At 41.1% G+C, this 17,305-nt stretch overlaps 1 protein-coding gene across 7 annotated transcripts in view; it reads right to left on the bottom strand.

Annotated features, from left to right (window-relative positions):
- The window catches only part of LOC136884042 (serine-arginine protein 55), a 190,094-nt gene extending 177,088 nt beyond the window's left edge, over window positions 1–13,006 (bottom strand). For 4 of the 7 annotated variants that reach the window (XM_067156065.2, XM_067156068.2, XM_067156061.2 and 1 more), the window contains exon 1: window positions 12,884–13,006. The gene's annotated coding sequence lies outside the window, so the exon portion shown is untranslated. Of the gene's footprint in view, window positions 1–12,293; window positions 12,719–12,883 lie in introns of those variants that run through there. The other 3 variants (XM_067156066.2, XM_067156063.2, XM_067156062.2) reach the window with 2 other exon arrangements.
- Window positions 13,007–17,305: the final 4,299 nt, after the last annotated feature.

The following is a 17,305-nucleotide window of genomic DNA, read 5'->3' as shown; positions in this document are numbered from 1 at the left end:
GCAGATCAGGAATCCAGCAGATATTCCTCACATAACGTCCACTTGAATTGGTGCCATACTTGGAAACTTATCCAGAGTCTAGAAACATTTAGCCACATGACCATAACCCTCCATAAACCTCTATGGATATTTTACCTACTCTACAAGCTCATTGACAGTTACACAACAGCGTGACTTAGGTGTAAGATTAAGACACCAAATTACAAGATTAGAACCACGTACAAACATATGCAACAAAGCCTATGAAATTACTAGGCAATCTCTACAGTTTCACAGAAATTTCTCATCTCCCTGCTCTTCACTTCTTCCCCATGATCATTTAACCTGTCATGACCTACTGCTCTTTGATTTGAACAGAGTACCCCCTCAAATAAAAGGTAGACAAAACACTGTCCTCCTTTGTTGCAAGTGTAAGGAATAGAAACCCCAAGCTCAGAAATATTATTTGCTTCATGTCCAACTAACTACTCATATGGTTTTTGGAGATGCCGAGCTCAGAAATGTCTATGTAGCAAGTATTAAGGGCAATATTAAAACTATTAATAGGAGACAAGAGTTTGATGTAGCACCAAGTAAAAATGTATATTCCAAAGGCATGTAAATAATCTCTTAAGAATTAGTTGATGTGAAGTGGTTATACTGGCGTCTTGACCTACGATGACTTGGATAGAAACAGGGATATTCTCATGGTTTTTTCATTAGGACAACTGTTATTAGCAGACTGTGCTTCCGATCTTGTTACTGATTTGTTATGAAATTTTACATTTGTTACGGTATTTCTCCAAAACCAAGACAACGGTTTTTTCTCAGAAGCTCGTGTGAAAAATCAAGGACCGTCTTGCATTTGCGACCTAAAAGTAATGAACACCACTGTCAGCTGTAGCCCAGACAGACAAAGCATACCCACTGACATTCAAACAGTTCGACAAAAAGATTGATCTCCCAGCCACTCACTTGCTAAGCAGGGGGTGATTTATGACAGTAGTGGGCTTTAAAACAGAAGTTCCCATTCCCCAATAGAAATCCTTACAACTCTGTTGCCAATGCACCACTTATTAAATAGATGTCAGTTCTTTTTTTCAGCTCAGACAATTTGCACGTGAAAGACTTATAATATTTGCTTCATTAATTAATATTTGTGAAATGTACTGCCCTTCACTTAGCTTCGTGCAATAATGTGGAAGAAGTAGGAATCAAACCTAAAAATTAAAGCACCAGAAAATGCTAAGTTAAATCTGCCAGTGCATGCAAACGATCTTTAACCGAGCATCAGCAGCCGTGATAATCGACCAAGTAGTAATGGTTCCGTGCCTGTGAATACTCGACCGAGTAACAGTGGTTCAGTACCCACGAGCGATACTCAACCGGGTAGTATCAGTAGTACTGCAAAGAAACGAAAGCCGACTAAAACTTTATGTAGGCACAGCCAACGACTGGTATGTAATGCATATGAATACGTTACGAACATCAACGTAGGCAAGGGTTATATTTTGGAGACAGCTGCAATTTTGAAAGTTGACAGGATAACCATTAGGAAAATCATAAAATGGGGTCCTACAACTCCGAAAGTGTGGTAATAATAGGGATATTTCTAATAAAATTGATGATTTTTACTGTGACTTGGTGAGATGCAAGGTATAAACATTTTTACTAAAAGCAAGTCACCAACCTTATAGGAACTGTCAAAACATTTGAAAAGTGTATATGGCTTTCCTTGTGAAAAAACTTCTCTACGACAGCTGTTAATAAACCTTGGGTTTTGTTTCCATATTCGGAGGAAAAACAGACAAATGGAATCTGCTAGAATAGTAGCTTGGCGATATAAATCCATAGATTTAAAGATAAAAATTTCATTGTTCCGTATTGAAAGTATTAACGTTAAAGCTGAAGGTATAAGTCCAGGATCCGCCGGCACGGGCGAGCACGGGCTCCGCGGCCGCTGCTTGTGCGTCTATATGACGTCATATATGACGTGTTTGGCGAGCTGATGTTTGTAAACATGGCGGATATTTCGAAGGGACTTGTAGCGGCCGCTAAATGTATGAATTAATGGTCTGTTATATTTAGCTATTTGAGACTGCGTAACACAATTTACAGGCACTAGATTGGGTTACAACTTGACTAGTTGATTCGTGAAATAGGTATTAACGGTACGATATGATGGGGCTGACTTGATGTCGCGAAAACTTTAGGAGTATTAAGCATGTCCGGCAAGTACGAAAAGCATTGGTCTCGTTTGGTTAGGTCCGGCTAGTGGCAAAACAATCGGTCTGGGGACAAACAAAGGGAAGCCCCCAGGTTAGAACCGCGAAGAGACCAACAGGTCTCTAGCATCCCTTACGAAAGCAATTGTGTTTCACCGAATACCACTGATAGTTTCAGGTTAGGTAGTGATTCACCGAAAACCACTGGTAGTGACAGGTTAGGTTGTGATCCACCAAAAACCACTGGTAGTGACACGTTAGGTTAGGTTTGGTTAGGTGCGACAGCATTGCTAATTGAACGGAGTGATCCACCGAAAACCACTGATGGTGAAGGTTAGGTTGTGATCCACCAAAAACCACTGATAGTGACAGGTTAGGTTGTGATCCACGGAAAACCACTGGTAGTGACACGTTAGGTTAGGTTTGGTTAGGCGCGACAGCATTGCTAATTGAACGGGGTGATCCACCGAAAACCACTGATAGTGACACGTTAGGTTAGGTTTGGTGCGACAGCATTGCTAATTGAACGGAGTGATACACCGAAAACCACTGATAGTGACAGGTTAGGTTGTTATCCACAGAAAACCACTGGTAGTGACACGTTAGGTTAGGTTTGGTTAGGTGCGACAGCATTGCTAATTGAACGGAGTGATCCACCGAAAACCACTGATAGTGAAGATTAGGTTGTGATCCACCAAAAACCACTGATAGTGACAGGTTAGGTTGTGATCCACCGAAACCACTGGTAGTGACACGTTAGGTTAGGTTTGGTCAGGTGCGACAGCATTGCTAATTGAACGGAGTGATCCACCGAAAACCACTGATAGTGACAGGTTAGGTTGTGATCCACCGAAAAACACTGGTAGTGACACGTTAGGTTAGGTTTGGTTAGGTGCGACAGCGTTGCTAATTGAACGGAGTGATCCACGGAAAACCACTGATAGTGACAGGTTAGGTTGTGATCCAAAGAAAACCACTGGTAGTGAGAGGTTAGGTTAGGTTCGGTTAGGTGCGACAGCATTGCTAATTCAGCGACTGTTGTTGGAAGTACACTTTTGGTGATCACGTCACGAATGGGAAGGCAACACTATACATACGAGTATACTGCAATCACTGAGACAGGATATGAATATATGGGTACTCACCATAAGTTGACAGAGGAGTGGACAGAAGATGAACTTCTTGTGTTTACGTAGATGTACTCCCTCTTAAAATTATAATTACTAGTATGGATACAGCACCAAACAGGAGTTGTTTTGGCTAGTTGTACTTCGTCTTAAAACAATAATCACGACTATTACGGAGCTGGAGACACAACTCAATTGTTTCTGTTTAGTAATACTTCCTCTTTAAAACAATAATCACGACTATGACAGAGCTGGACACACAACTCAATTGCTTTCTTCTAGTTGTAAGCCTACTTCCTCTTAAGACAGTAATCACGACTATAACATAGCTGGAGACACGACACACGACTGGTTTGTTTTCGTCTGTTATTTAGTTGTACTCCCTCTTCAAACAATAATCACAGTGCCGGTATTGAAACTCGTGATTTGAGTTTGATGTATTCTTGCTCCTCGTAGAAGTTAAGTTGGCAACAGTTGAGAGAGAGACGACAGAGTCATCTTTTGGGGGTAATTATTAATTACTTTGCAATGCCATCTCTATTACGGGTAATGTACTATATGTATCTCTATATATATTGTTTACACCTCAAATTATCAAGTAACATGTTAGCTGAGTGGATAAGCTGATGGACTACGGAGTTGGAGATCGCTGGTTCAAGACGACCTATCGCCAGGAATTTATGACAGGTAAACTTAAGTAAAATGAGTATAGTATGCGAATATGTAAGTGGAATAAGTACGTATAAATTAGGTTAAATGGACGCCGGTGAAATACAGGCGGGAGTTGAAAGAAGGTGAAGACATAGAAAGTAAATGCGAAATTTCTTCAGTATGTTTGATTTCTCCCCACCCGAAACCCCTCCTACCCAGGAGGTCCCGTAAGTATGTCGTCATAGCTGTGCCTGCGAATTCTGGCCTTGTTCCAAGCTGAATAATTGAAAAAGTGGTTCAACCTATTCAATACATAAGAGAAAGATATGTAGTGATTACATTCTTATTTAATAGTAATTAGAATTGGGACCGGTTTCGACCATAGTCCAGGTCATCGTCATCAAAACATAAAAAACATGAAAAACAATGTTTTGATCGGCTGACGATGACCTGGACTATGGTCGAAACCGGTCCCAATTCTAATTACTATTAAATAAGAATGTAATCACTACTTTTCTTTCTCTTATGTATTGAATAGGTTGAACCTCTTTTTCAATTATTCAATTTTAACATAAATCCATAGACCCTCTCCAGAAGTTGCATTCGGAGGGGTGCACAGAGTTGTCTAAATGAACCTTGGTAAGACTCTTTGACATTGTGAAGAAAGGGTGGGATGATGGAACTTGCAATTACATACTGAAAGCACCAACATGACGAGGCAAGCGTATTACAGAGGTGCCAACCTCTGAAGTGGATTATCAGTAATCGCCCACCGCCTCCGAGAAAATTTAGAGTGAAGTCCAAAGTATGCTCCTTCCTTCTCGATAATGACACCCCTTTTGCCCATCCCCCTAGCAAATCTATTCGAAAGTATATCATATTACACAATACCATTTGCACACAACCTGTTAGTTCTGTGATAACACATTCCTTATAGCTTATTTCTCACGCAGCAGCTGCTTTTCAGTGCAGTTTTTCTTGAAACATCCTTCCCAATGTGATGACATTTTAGTCTTCTGAACAATAAGCAATTCCAGTGCAGATGTGCTTAATGTAGACCTCAATTCTCTCTCAATCTTTCTGTCAACTGTCAGGTACACTTAACACAGCAAATACAACATTACTGAAGGATTTATAGTGGAGAAGAGCAGTGCCTGAGCTCCCTCATTCACAACGAATTTTACAACGCTTATGGGTAGCAAAAGGAAGTCACGATCGAATAAGTATCGTTGCCAACCCACACACATTGAAACAAGGACGATTTAGGAGAAAGGCTCGAAAGGATTGAACATTTTTCCTTCTTTTCTTTCTTCCACAGAAAATTGTTTCATGATGTCAGCTTTTCCATAATAATTTCCCCCTTGACCGTATAAGGTGAAATCCGTAATAGTTGGCACCTCGGGTATTATGGTATTGCATCTTGGAGGCAGTGGGGGCTGGGTTGAGAATTGTCTTTGTCGGCTAAAAACATTGGAGACTGAAAAGCTGAAGCCATGATGAAATGACAGCTCAAGTTTATGAAAACTGGTTTAGGTGCCATTCTCTAGAGAACCTGATGATGATTGTTGTTTACTTGGGCCTAACATCTAGGTTATCGCCCCCTCTAGAGAACCTACTACATGACCGAAAATGTGTAATCATGATGGACAACACAAGCTATCATTTGGAGCAACTGCTTTGGTTTTCTTCTACGAACAGCAATATTAAGGACATTATTAATTTTCTGGAGTACAACAACATTACCGGGCCAAAATCTGTACCCATCAAGGCAGTTTTGTCGCAGGAAACCAAATCAACCAATATCAGCAAAACCCCAAACTCCTACATCCTACACCAACTAATACAAAAAATGCTACAGATTATTTTTAAACATATTTCTAACCGGTATAACTATTTCCATTAAATCTATCTCACTGGTCTTACTCCAGCAACTATATTTGAGTTTCGGCGTCTCTTCCACTGATCAATCATGGATGAAAAAGCAGTGAAAAATGACATGAATGATACCGAAGTCAGCACAGGGGATAGATCCTTCCTTTATGCTTGCCAGGGACCCATTAAATCATCCATTGAAGTATTCCTATTCTATGTGCACTTTTTAGTGATAGATTTTTGTACTGGGTTGAGAAGTAAGGAGGGAGCACTGCCGGTTCCGGTAATACTGGTAACTGAATGGAAATGATATCTGAATTGAATCGATAATATGATCGATCAAAATGAATAACTCTGTGATACTGCTTCTCCACCTCCTAGAAGACAAAAACAACTTAATCATAGAGAAAAAAAATTGTGTCCAACCCAAGTTACAAATCAGTGTTGATATTTCAGATCACATGATATTACATCACCAAATAGCTCCAAGAAACAAACCAATATCAGCAGGATTGATTCACTCAGTAAACAACTTCATGCTAGAACAGAAATGGAATGAAGAATGGTCTACAAAGGCACACCTACAATGGCAACGAGTCAAAGAGGATAATATAGTGACAGGTTAGGTTGTGATCCACCAAAAACCACTGATAGTGACAGGTTAGGTTGTGATCCACCGAAAACCACTGGTAGTGACATGTTAGGTTAGGTTTGGTTAGGTGCGATAGCACTGCTAAATGAACGGGGTGATCCACCGAAAACCACTGATCGTGACAGGTTAGGTTGTGATCCACAGAAAACCACTGGTAGTGACAGGTTAGGTTAGGTTAGGTGTGACAGCATTGCTAATTGAGCGACTGTTGTTGGAAGTACACTTTTGATGATCACATCACGAATGGGTAGACAGGTGGTGATTATTGTTTTAAGAGGAAGTACAAATAGGCAACCATCCTCTATATAACACTAATCAGAGGGAAAAAGGAAGGGGCCCGACACTTCAAAAAATGAAGGTATCGGCCAAAGGGCGCGAAGGGCATGAAAATGAAAGACTCCCTAGCCCTCGCAAACCTAATAGCGTCGGAGTCAGAAAAGAACAAGAGTTGACCAAGGGAGGTCAGATAGGATAGATGAAAGTGAGGAGCCTGGCACAAGTAAGTGGAAGCAGTGCCAGGACTCAGCTGACGGCCCCGTGGTCGCCAACCCATGTTCCAAAGTTCAGAGACCCTGGGGCCCCTTTTAGTCGCCTCTTACGACAGGCAGGGGATACCGTGGGTGTTATTCTACCACCCCCACCCACCGGGGGTGAATGGGTAGACAACACTATACATACGAGTATACTGCAATCACTGAGACAGGATATGAATTTATGGGTACTCACCGTAAGTTGACAGAGGAGTGGACAGAAAATGGACTTGTGTTTATGTAGATGTATTCCCTCTAGAAATAATAATTACTAGTATGGATACAGCACCGAATAGGAGTTTTAATGTACTTCGTCTTAAAACAATAATCATGACTATTACAGAGCTGGACACACGACTCGATTGTTTCTGTCTAGTAATACTGCCTCTTAAAACAATAATCACGACTATGACAGAGCTGGACACACAACTCGATTGCTTTCGTCTAGTTGTAGGCCTACTTCCTTTTAAGACAGTAATCACGACTACAACATAGCTGGAGACACGACTTGTTTTCGTGTAGTTATACTTCGTCTTAAAACAATAATGACGACTATCACAGAGCTGGACACACGACTGGTTTGTTTTTGTCTAGTTGTACTCCCTCTTCAAACAATAATCACACTGCCGGTAATGAAAACTCGTGATTTGAGTTTGATGTATTCTTGTTACTCATAGAAGTTAAGCTGGTGACAGCTGAGAGAGAGAAGACAGAGTCATCTTTTGGGGATAAATATTACTTTGCGATGCCATCTCTGTTACTGGTAATGTACTCTATGTATCTATACATACATCGTTTACACGTGAAACCATCAAGAAACACGTTAGCTGAGTGGATAAGCTGGTGGACTACGGAGTTGAAGATCGCTGGTTCAAGATGGCCTATCGCCAGGAATTTATAACAGGTAAGTAAAATTAGTACAGTATGCGAATATGTAAGTGGAATAAGTATGTATAAATTAGATTAAATGGATGCCGGAGAAGTACAGGCGGGAGCTGAAAGAAGGCGAAGAGATAGAAAGTAAAGGCGAAATTTCTTCAGTAAGTTTTAATTTCTCCCCATCCGAAACCCCTCCTACCCAGGAAGTCCCGTAAGTATGTCGCCATAGCTGTGCAGGCGGATTCTATCCTTGTTCCGCTTATCCAGTAGTGCCGGGAGTGTCCGAGGACATGTTCGGTTCGCCAGGTGCAGGTCTTTTGATTTGACGCCTGTAGGCGACCTGCAAGTCATGATGAGGATGAAATGAAGATGAAGACACATACACCCAGCCCATGTGCCACCGAAATTAACCAATGATGGTTAAAATTCCGACCCTGCCAGGAATCGAACCTGAGACCCCTGTGACCAAAGGTCAGCACGCTAACCATTTTGCCATGGAGCCGGATTAGGTTATAAAAGTAAATGTACTTCTGGGAGCGGGCTGGTGGGTTCCTGGACATCCCAATGAACACCTCTCCTCTGAATTGAATTTTTTTTTTTTTGGCTTTACGTCGCACCGACACAGATGTGTCTCATGGCGACGATGGGATAGGAAAGGCCCAAGAAGTGGAAGAAAGCGGCCGTGGCCTTAATTAAGGTACAGCCCCGGCATTTGCCTGGTGTGAAAATGGGAAACCACGGAAAACCATCTTCAGGGCTGCCGGCAGTGGGGCTTGAACTTGAATTGAATTATATGCCAGATTTGCATAATTCTTACTTCCTTATAATGTTATAAAATTTGCATGGCACAGGATTAATTTTTACTGGCAGCAAGAAAGTGGCTTGCCAAAGGAGAGGGTAACAGCAAGTGACAGTGAGATATCAAGTGGCCAGTTCCCATTCGTCTTTACCAGCATACTAGAGCATATTTACTAAGATTGTCAAGATTGGCATTCTCTTAAAATGGCTGAGACTGAGGCAGTGTGTGACATCGTGACTCTCACAAGGGCAATTACCCTGGAAAAAAATTGGGGTAACATCATAGATGATTTCTCCTAATAACTCACAGTTCTTTTAGTATGGTAACCTACTGAGGAGTAGATGGCAGGTGTAGTCTTAGTCTCAGATCTTCTATAAGGTAACATTCATTCATCTGCTTGTAAGTCAAGCTTCAGAAGGGTTGTCTTTGAGACACCCAAGACCCTTTTGAGAAATCTGGCTTTAACACTTTCAATAGTGGAAAGATCGGACACTGTTAGTTTTTCCCAGATAAGTTCTAGACCATACGTCGGCACTGGCAATATCTTCGTATAGAAAAGTGCCATGGCAGTTTGAAGGGCTATCTTACTCAGATCCTTTATATCACATCCCTCTAATGGCTGCAGTCGCTCTTTTATGTGAATTCGGAATGATGAAATCGTTAATGCAATACAGTAAAGAACGGTAGTATACTTCATATTATGTTACATAACTATATGCACTATATACCCATTCTGACATACAGCATAGATTTAATCTGGGACAAATTACCAACATCAGATCTAACTACGCTCGAAAAAGTGAAAGCTACCTTTCTGAAAAGAATATTAGGTATCTCTGAGACATTCCATCTAGACTAGCTTATGAGTTCGCTCAGGAGTTATGAGGAGTCTTTCCTTATCAAGGATCTTAGATATCTCTCTGTACCATCGACACCTCAAGCCATTGCTCACCTAAATCTGAGGTTAAACAAGAGAAGAAATCTGGCCGGAGTTTTACATGACGGATGCTATGACAAGTAGAGTCTGGATGGGCCCAAATCAGAACGTGCGCAGTGCTATCAACAGGCTAGCTGTACACGGATTTCATCATAAGCTATGTGTAAAAGAGATATATCACAAACCAAGTGACAAAGGCGTGTGCAAATTATGTGGGAAAATATGTGAACAATAACCACTTCAGTAAGTGTAGCAAAAGAGAAAAGACCTTACATGAATATAGTAAAGAGTAGAGTGGCGCTTCCGCTAATGGGGCGGCATTGGTAATCATTAGTAAAGATTGAAAAGGAACATTTTACAATACCTGGAGTACCTGAGAGGAGAGATCCTTTCTCTACGCTTGCTATAATCCTACCATGCCGATCCAAAAAGTACTCTTTCTTATATAGGAAAATTGAAAGCAAGACAGATCATTAGTCCTGCCCGGGGGCACCCACGCGTAGTGACTGTCGTTTGTTTCCTCGCTCGCGGCCTACTCAGAAAGGATGTTCTCTAGCAGTACTTAGTGCTCCCAACCTCTGTACATAGGAACTATGCTTGCTTCGATAGGTGGTGGTGGTGATTATTGGATTCTTGCCTCTGGACGGAAGACGATTGGTCTGGATGGGTAGGATTCTTGCCGTGGACAAGACCATTGATCTGGATGGTTAGAAGCCATGAAGCGGCGTTAGGCCCCTAGTTTTGTGAGGAAAGACGATTGGTCTGGACGGTTAGGATTCTTGCCGTGGACAAGACCATGGGTCTGGATAGTTAGGATTCTTGCCGTGGACAAGACCATTGGTCCGGACAGTTAGAAGCCGCGAAGCGGCGTTGGGCCCCTATGTTTTCTTCACGTTACATTTACTTGCGCTTTCATTGTGCTGCGGTTGGTAACGCAATATGATTAATTTCCTTAACAGGAAGGAGATCACGTGCCACTTTACATTGGCCAATAGGAATACAACAAGCTACTTGAGAAATGAATATGGTGTGTAATAATCTTAATCAGGTTATAAAAGTCAATGTACTTCTTGGGGCAGGATGGTGGGTTCCTGGACATCGCAATGAACACATCTCTCCTCTCAGATGCTCTCCAAGTAAGATTGCGTTAATTTCCACTCACTTATAACATTACAAAAGACAGCATGAAAGAAGAAATTGCCACCATTATCTTTACTCCCATTGGCCAGCTCTGATCAGCTGTGAAGAAGTCTATGTAACTTTTTTCCCGCTAGAGGTCGCATGCGCGCCACACCAACCGGCGTAAAATAAAAACACTCGATCGTCAAGAAAAAAAAATGTAATTTAGTAGCTGTAACCTGTCTTTGTAAATCCAGGCCAAGCTCTGTCATGAGAACGGGGGGACCACACTCCCTTCAAGAAGCTCTTAACTATCACCGCGGCGCATACTGCCCGCACGGGAAGCAAAAGGTTAATTTAGTGGTTGAAACGGTAAATTCAAACAACTTACATTTTCCAGCACACGCATCTAGGCGCGATAGCACTGTCATTTGTTTCTCTCTTTCACTCGTGTCTCGCGAAGGGCTTCATCGTGCGGTGGACAGAGCTGCCAACTATACATATAAAGAACTAGTCCTAATGCAGCGGCACTTTTTTCAATTTACGAATCTTGTGACAGTCATTGGTCTAGATAAAGCAAAGCGGGTCTGGAAGCGTAAGCCCCCAGGTTAGAAGCCGCGAAGCAGCCCTAGGCCTCTAGTATCCCGCGTGACACCTCCATTGCTTTGGATTGGTTAGGGTACGTTACTGACAAAGCCATTAGTCTGGGGGCGTAAGCCACCAGGTTAGAAGCCGCGAAGCGGACCTAAGCCTATAGTATCCCGCGTGACACCTCCATTGGTCTGGGCAGTTGTGTATTTCTTGTGCGCGGGTTGGTAACGGAATTCATTTTACTTCACTGCTGGGAGTGACGTCCTATCCCATTGTGTCTCACCCAATGGAAATGCTGGAACGTAGTTAGGCGATGGACTATGGAGCGTGATAAATTCTATTAGGTTAAAAAAGCAAAGTTACTTCTGGGGGACAGCGGGTGGGTTCTTAACTGTCGCAATGAACACATCTCTCGTCTACAAGGAATTCCACTTAAGATTTCCAACATATTACATCCTTATCATGCTATAATAGTAATGCGAGTCTTACTGAATTTCTACCTGTCATAAATCACAGTTCCAAAATCATAATACATTATCTGGTTCCAAATTACAGGGACTTAAAACACCTAAGTGTAGGCTACTGAAATCACCAGAAATTGCATAAAGTAATGACAGTAACAGAAGAGAATCTCCTGACATGATACAGAAAAAAAAATAATGAAAATTATTACAATCATAGCGCTCAGTTCTGGACAAGATTAATTAAACCTTGCCAGACAAAAGCTACAGGTTACAAAAACGAGTCTTATACAAGCTATTAAGCTCCAATATGCTACAAAACAATGAGTGTTCATTATAAGCTAAATTATGAGTAAGTTCTACAACTATGGTGAGACACTTCAAGCAACTCTAAAAATGAAGACAAGCATCAACAGACTAGGAATACGGAAAGAGAACAATCATCATTTTATGAACTAATTATGCCATTACCTCCAGATCCAAAACCTGAAAATATTATAAATTCAAGCAAACTGATCCACACGAACAACAAAGAGAATTCCAATAGTCAGCAGTAGTACACACTGGCAATCTACTTAATCGAATATTGCACAGGGAAATGGTAAAAACAGTTCAATTCATTTAATTCCTGAGTAATTATGTAACGGAAACTACAAGTAAAAACGATAAAATCATTTTTCACGAAGTTGTGCAATTCCTGTCGTTACAGCACAACTGTACACTAAAATTTCAGTTTAATGAAAACAGCGGTAAATCAACGCATGTTACGTAATGGCCGCCTGAAGCCGATGTTTTCTATCAAACCACACGTCACAAATTATAACGAAATTGCATTCATTACCAACACAATATGAAAATAAACAATAAACATCAGCTACTTCACCGAACCAACGCATACATTTCATCAACAAGAACGCGTACAGCACAGAATTCAGAATCCCCCCTCGTGCACTGTGAACTGCCGCTACAAAAGATTTCTCGAAATTACTCACTTAATAACTTACAAACGAACAAATAAGAAATTCGCACTCATCTGGGATGTACAATACAAACAAACGTACCTTTCCGAAGAAAAATATCAGTAATATTCTGACATGTAACCTTCTTCGCCGCAAAAAAAAGGTATATCCAACAGCTAACCAGCAGCGATGTCGGTCAAAGATGTTCCACAAAACACTAACTCTACGGAAGCTTGGTTCATGGAATATTACGAAATATATAAAGTTTATAACATATCGTTTATTATACAAGGGCTCAAAGGAAGCAGCAAAATTGAATTTACATTCAGCAATAAGGAAGTGAGACCATCGGTACTAAAACAAATAACAATAAGGAAATAACTACCAGTAGAAATTGTCATAACAAGAAACTTCGATCCGTTAATCAAAACCAATCACAAGAAGCTGCCGTGTGGAAAAATCGATGAGGATAAAATAGAGGCCTATCTGTATTAGTACCAATGATATTGAATGAAATACATAGTGATGAATTAAATGGGTCCCTTCAACACATAGAAGATGTGATTAAGCAAACGTTAGTACCACAAGATAACAAAGAAAAGAAATCTAAACCATGGTTCAACCATATCTGCTACGAAACCAGGAACGAGACGTTAGATTCCCTTCATAACGCCTTTGAATTCCAAAACCAGAAACACGCGCGGATTATTCCAAAAGAAGGAAACACTATAAAGCAATAATTAAAGACGCAAAGGTAAATTTCCAGAAAATCTCAGATGGAAATATGATCAAGAAAGCTGAAGAAGAACCATTTTCAAACCTGAAGCAGAGACAACCAAAATATACGAGGCAGATCCCACTAGAAATCTGGGAAGATCATTCCACTAAACTGCTACAAGCAATGAAAACACGAGAATTGACTGAAGATAGCGACTGAGATACAGCACCAATTGAATTCTTTACGGTTGACGAATTAAAAGAAGTCATCCGTGAGAGTAAGACTAGGAGAGCAGGGAATCCAGATAACAAACATTATTTACGATATTGCATAGAAAGCGCACAATGTACATGGTACATTTAATGCAATTCTACTATTACTCACTACAAAGTTGCCTCATTGATATAGTCCCATTATAACATACTAGAGCGTGATATCTGTCACACTGTCCCCTACACCATTTACACTTGCAATCTGAGGTTGGGTCATCGAATTTTATATTTGTACACACCTTGAAGTGAAATCCAGGTACCGCAAAACGGGTAATCGTATGCCTCAATTCATAGTTGATGCTTTTCAATTCATTAGAGGTCATAGTTCTGTGGCGTAGAATTCTATATGAATAATAGGTTATGTGTCCGTGCTTCGCTACGGAATTCTACACTGTATACGGAATTCTAGTGTACACGGGTTGAGCAAGATTGTATTAAATTGCATACCTATTAACGGTACTATGGAAACGTGATGGGTAAATCACCAAACGTCTTTTCTCATTTGAAGACTGAGTTAGGGAATTTTCACTGTAATGGTAGACCCGCTTGCATACCATCAGTCACAATCAGGTTGGGGAGTTTTCATTATAATGGGAGACACTCACTCTCCACCTGCATTTTTACATACTCAGAAAGACTCTCTTAGTGGTTTTCCCAGTTGAAATGAACATACATTACAATCACGTCATTAGGAATAGCGCGATTAAAAGCAATGCTTTCATATGAAATACTCGATCAAATGAAAAACCACACATTTTCTCACTTTAACGAACAGGACTACACTGACGATCTAACAGTCCAAAGTTCCGGAGCTGGAATGACCAAGCCACAGACAGCCGTGATTCGTGAACACACTTCGTCTTTTTTTGCTGGGGAGAGGGTCGAATAGTGGAGAATCCCAGGGCAAAAACTATGCCCTTTTACCAATCTGTTTTCTAGGAGCAGTGGTCTAGTTGGACCGGAACGGGCCGGAACGCCGTTCCGGAAAATATTTTCCCGCTTAGGAATGTCGTAACTTTACATTCAGTAAGAAAATCTTATAGTCAATACCTAGCGCTGAAACGTCATGGGTGTACTCTAGCAGACTAATATCGACACGGAGCTACTCATTAGAAACGTGCCTGGTTTGTAACCGGGGTCGCAAACTTGTTAGTAACTGAATAGTGACTCGGCTCCACACACGAAGCTACTGTACGGTGACGGATTCTTCCTGATTTGCCATTTGTAAAGCTTGGTGCGGACCCGCTAGATCGCTTCTTAACTTTGCTAGAATGTCAACCACTGACTCAAGTGACGAAGAAGACATGATTGTGTTATATTATTTCGGAGAAAAAATGGAAGGTATTGGGTTCACCCATATCTTGAAAAGAACTGCAGATTATTCATAGCAATAAAGGAGTTCGAACAAACGGATGATACATTTATTTATTTTTATCGTATGACCAAACACAGTTATATGGACTTGGTGCAGCTTATTGCGCCTGCCATTCCTTAGCGAAATACAAATATGAGGGAATGTGTGAGTGCTGAGGAAAGAGTGCTAATAACTCTGAGGAAAGAAAAGTGACCTTTATTTTTACAAAAAATGTAAAAGCTTAGAAAATAATTCCATGCTTTCTCCGTAATGTCCTTTCATGCGTAATCCTTCAGCGTACAATTGTACAGTACGGGGTCAATTTCTCCCACTAACTTTATGTTGAATACTTATACGCTCGCCATCGCAAAAAGGCACTTGATCACTGGGAACTGAGAAACTGAACTCGCGGGTAACTGGCTCCGCGAGTCACCTGGAACTGATTACAAACTAGTTACTAACAGATTACTGACTGGTAGCGCCGTGTGTGGCTTTCCATTGAAATACATAGGAAGTGACACTCAAGTAATCGGCCGGAAACTTCAGTTACCAATCAATTACTAATGAGTAGCTCCGTGTGTAGATGGCCCTACGGTTTCACAGGACACGGTCGCTTTTACACTCCTGGGTGGTTTTCTGATTCTCTAAGTTTGTATGCACTGCTATTGGATTCGGAGTGCGGGAAGTGAGCAAAACAAATTTTTCCACACGTTATGTTTCTGTGAATCCAAGTTTTATTTTATGTTGTGCTCAATGTGTTGCTGTGAAGCAAATATTATGAAATCTCTCTGCAGTTAATGAGCCTCAGAAGCCCCGTAGTACCTTCCAATTTTTCCAGTGGCTGTGAAAGTGAGTTGTGAGTGTGACCATGAGCTTACTGAAGTGGCTGGGTTGAAAAAACGCGCTGGGGATGAAGATGAAGAATCGAAGAATACTAAAAAGGTGTATGATGGCTCAAGTAAAAACGAAACTCAATGGAGTAACGAGAACAAAGGTTTCATTAAAGACGTGCGTATAAAGACAGAGCCTGGGTTAAATGATGGTGAAACGAGAGATGCAGATTCAAGAGAGAATCTAGGTTACCGGTATGGTTCTACACCTTGTACCGTTTTCATCATCCTGATTACGAGATAAACGAGGTCATACGGCGTTAGAATTTGCCATGCACGCGAGAAGATTCACTTGGTTGGGCTATACATTTAAACAAAATATACGGACACAAAGAATCAAAGGGGACGTGGTGATCAAAATAATAAAACACGGGTGCAGGAAGTCAAAGAAGCCGTAACATGTCGGAGAAAAAAATGCTAATTTGGCGATGGAGACAGGCCATGGTTTCTGTAGTTAGATGTGCGGACCGGCATAATCCATGCGGCCGTGATATAAAAAAAGAATAGAATGCTTTTGGGATTGTAAAAAATCGAGTTGAAAAATAAAAAAATGTTCACTGCAACGGGACGAGATTTTCTACGCAGAAGAAACCGTCGTATTAAGAAGGGGGAAGATTAAGCTAAAGAGTTAGTACTTCAAGGATCACACCAAAATCTAGCGTTTTACCGAACAGAATAAATAATTAAAATCAGTGGCGGTTCGTGACCAAATTATCAGGGGGTTCACAACAAAATTTGTGTTCACGTCTTAAATATACCAAAGTAGAATCCACATAACTACAAAATCACTTACTTACATCATTTCACTACACGTTCCTTGTATGATTGCTTCTCTTCTCATAATATGGTGGAACCCTTATAACAGAGGATGCATTATTCCAAGACTAATCTGTGAGTGTACAAGAAAACTAAAATTACGACTGCCGGGCTGAGTCGCTCAGGTTTTGGCTGAGGATCTAGCTTTCTGTTCCCGTGATTACGAACACCTGTTCAGACTTAGCTACTAGCGAAATCTTCCGGCCATGTAATGCAATAGTAACTTCTGCGAGCCGTGGCCAACAGTAACAGGGAAAGTGGCGGGCCCCTGCGGTCAACTGTAATACTATCTCTTGTTTGACGGTGGTTGTAGATGGAAAGGCACATACCTTACCGTGCTCCTCGCTTATGGATATATCTGTGCATAAACCATGACGTCATCACCATGCGCATGCGTATAGTTTTAAGGGTCGTAGCAATATCTCCAGTGTGCTCCTTGGCATTTTCAATCGAAACGAACAGCTGTCAGTGTAA

Source organism: Anabrus simplex, chromosome 12 (assembly GCF_040414725.1).
Source record: "Anabrus simplex isolate iqAnaSimp1 chromosome 12, ASM4041472v1, whole genome shotgun sequence".
Taxonomy (NCBI): domain Eukaryota; kingdom Metazoa; phylum Arthropoda; class Insecta; order Orthoptera; family Tettigoniidae; genus Anabrus; species Anabrus simplex.
The sequence above is the reverse complement of the archived record's forward strand: the minus strand, read 5'-3'. Positions and strand labels throughout refer to the sequence as shown.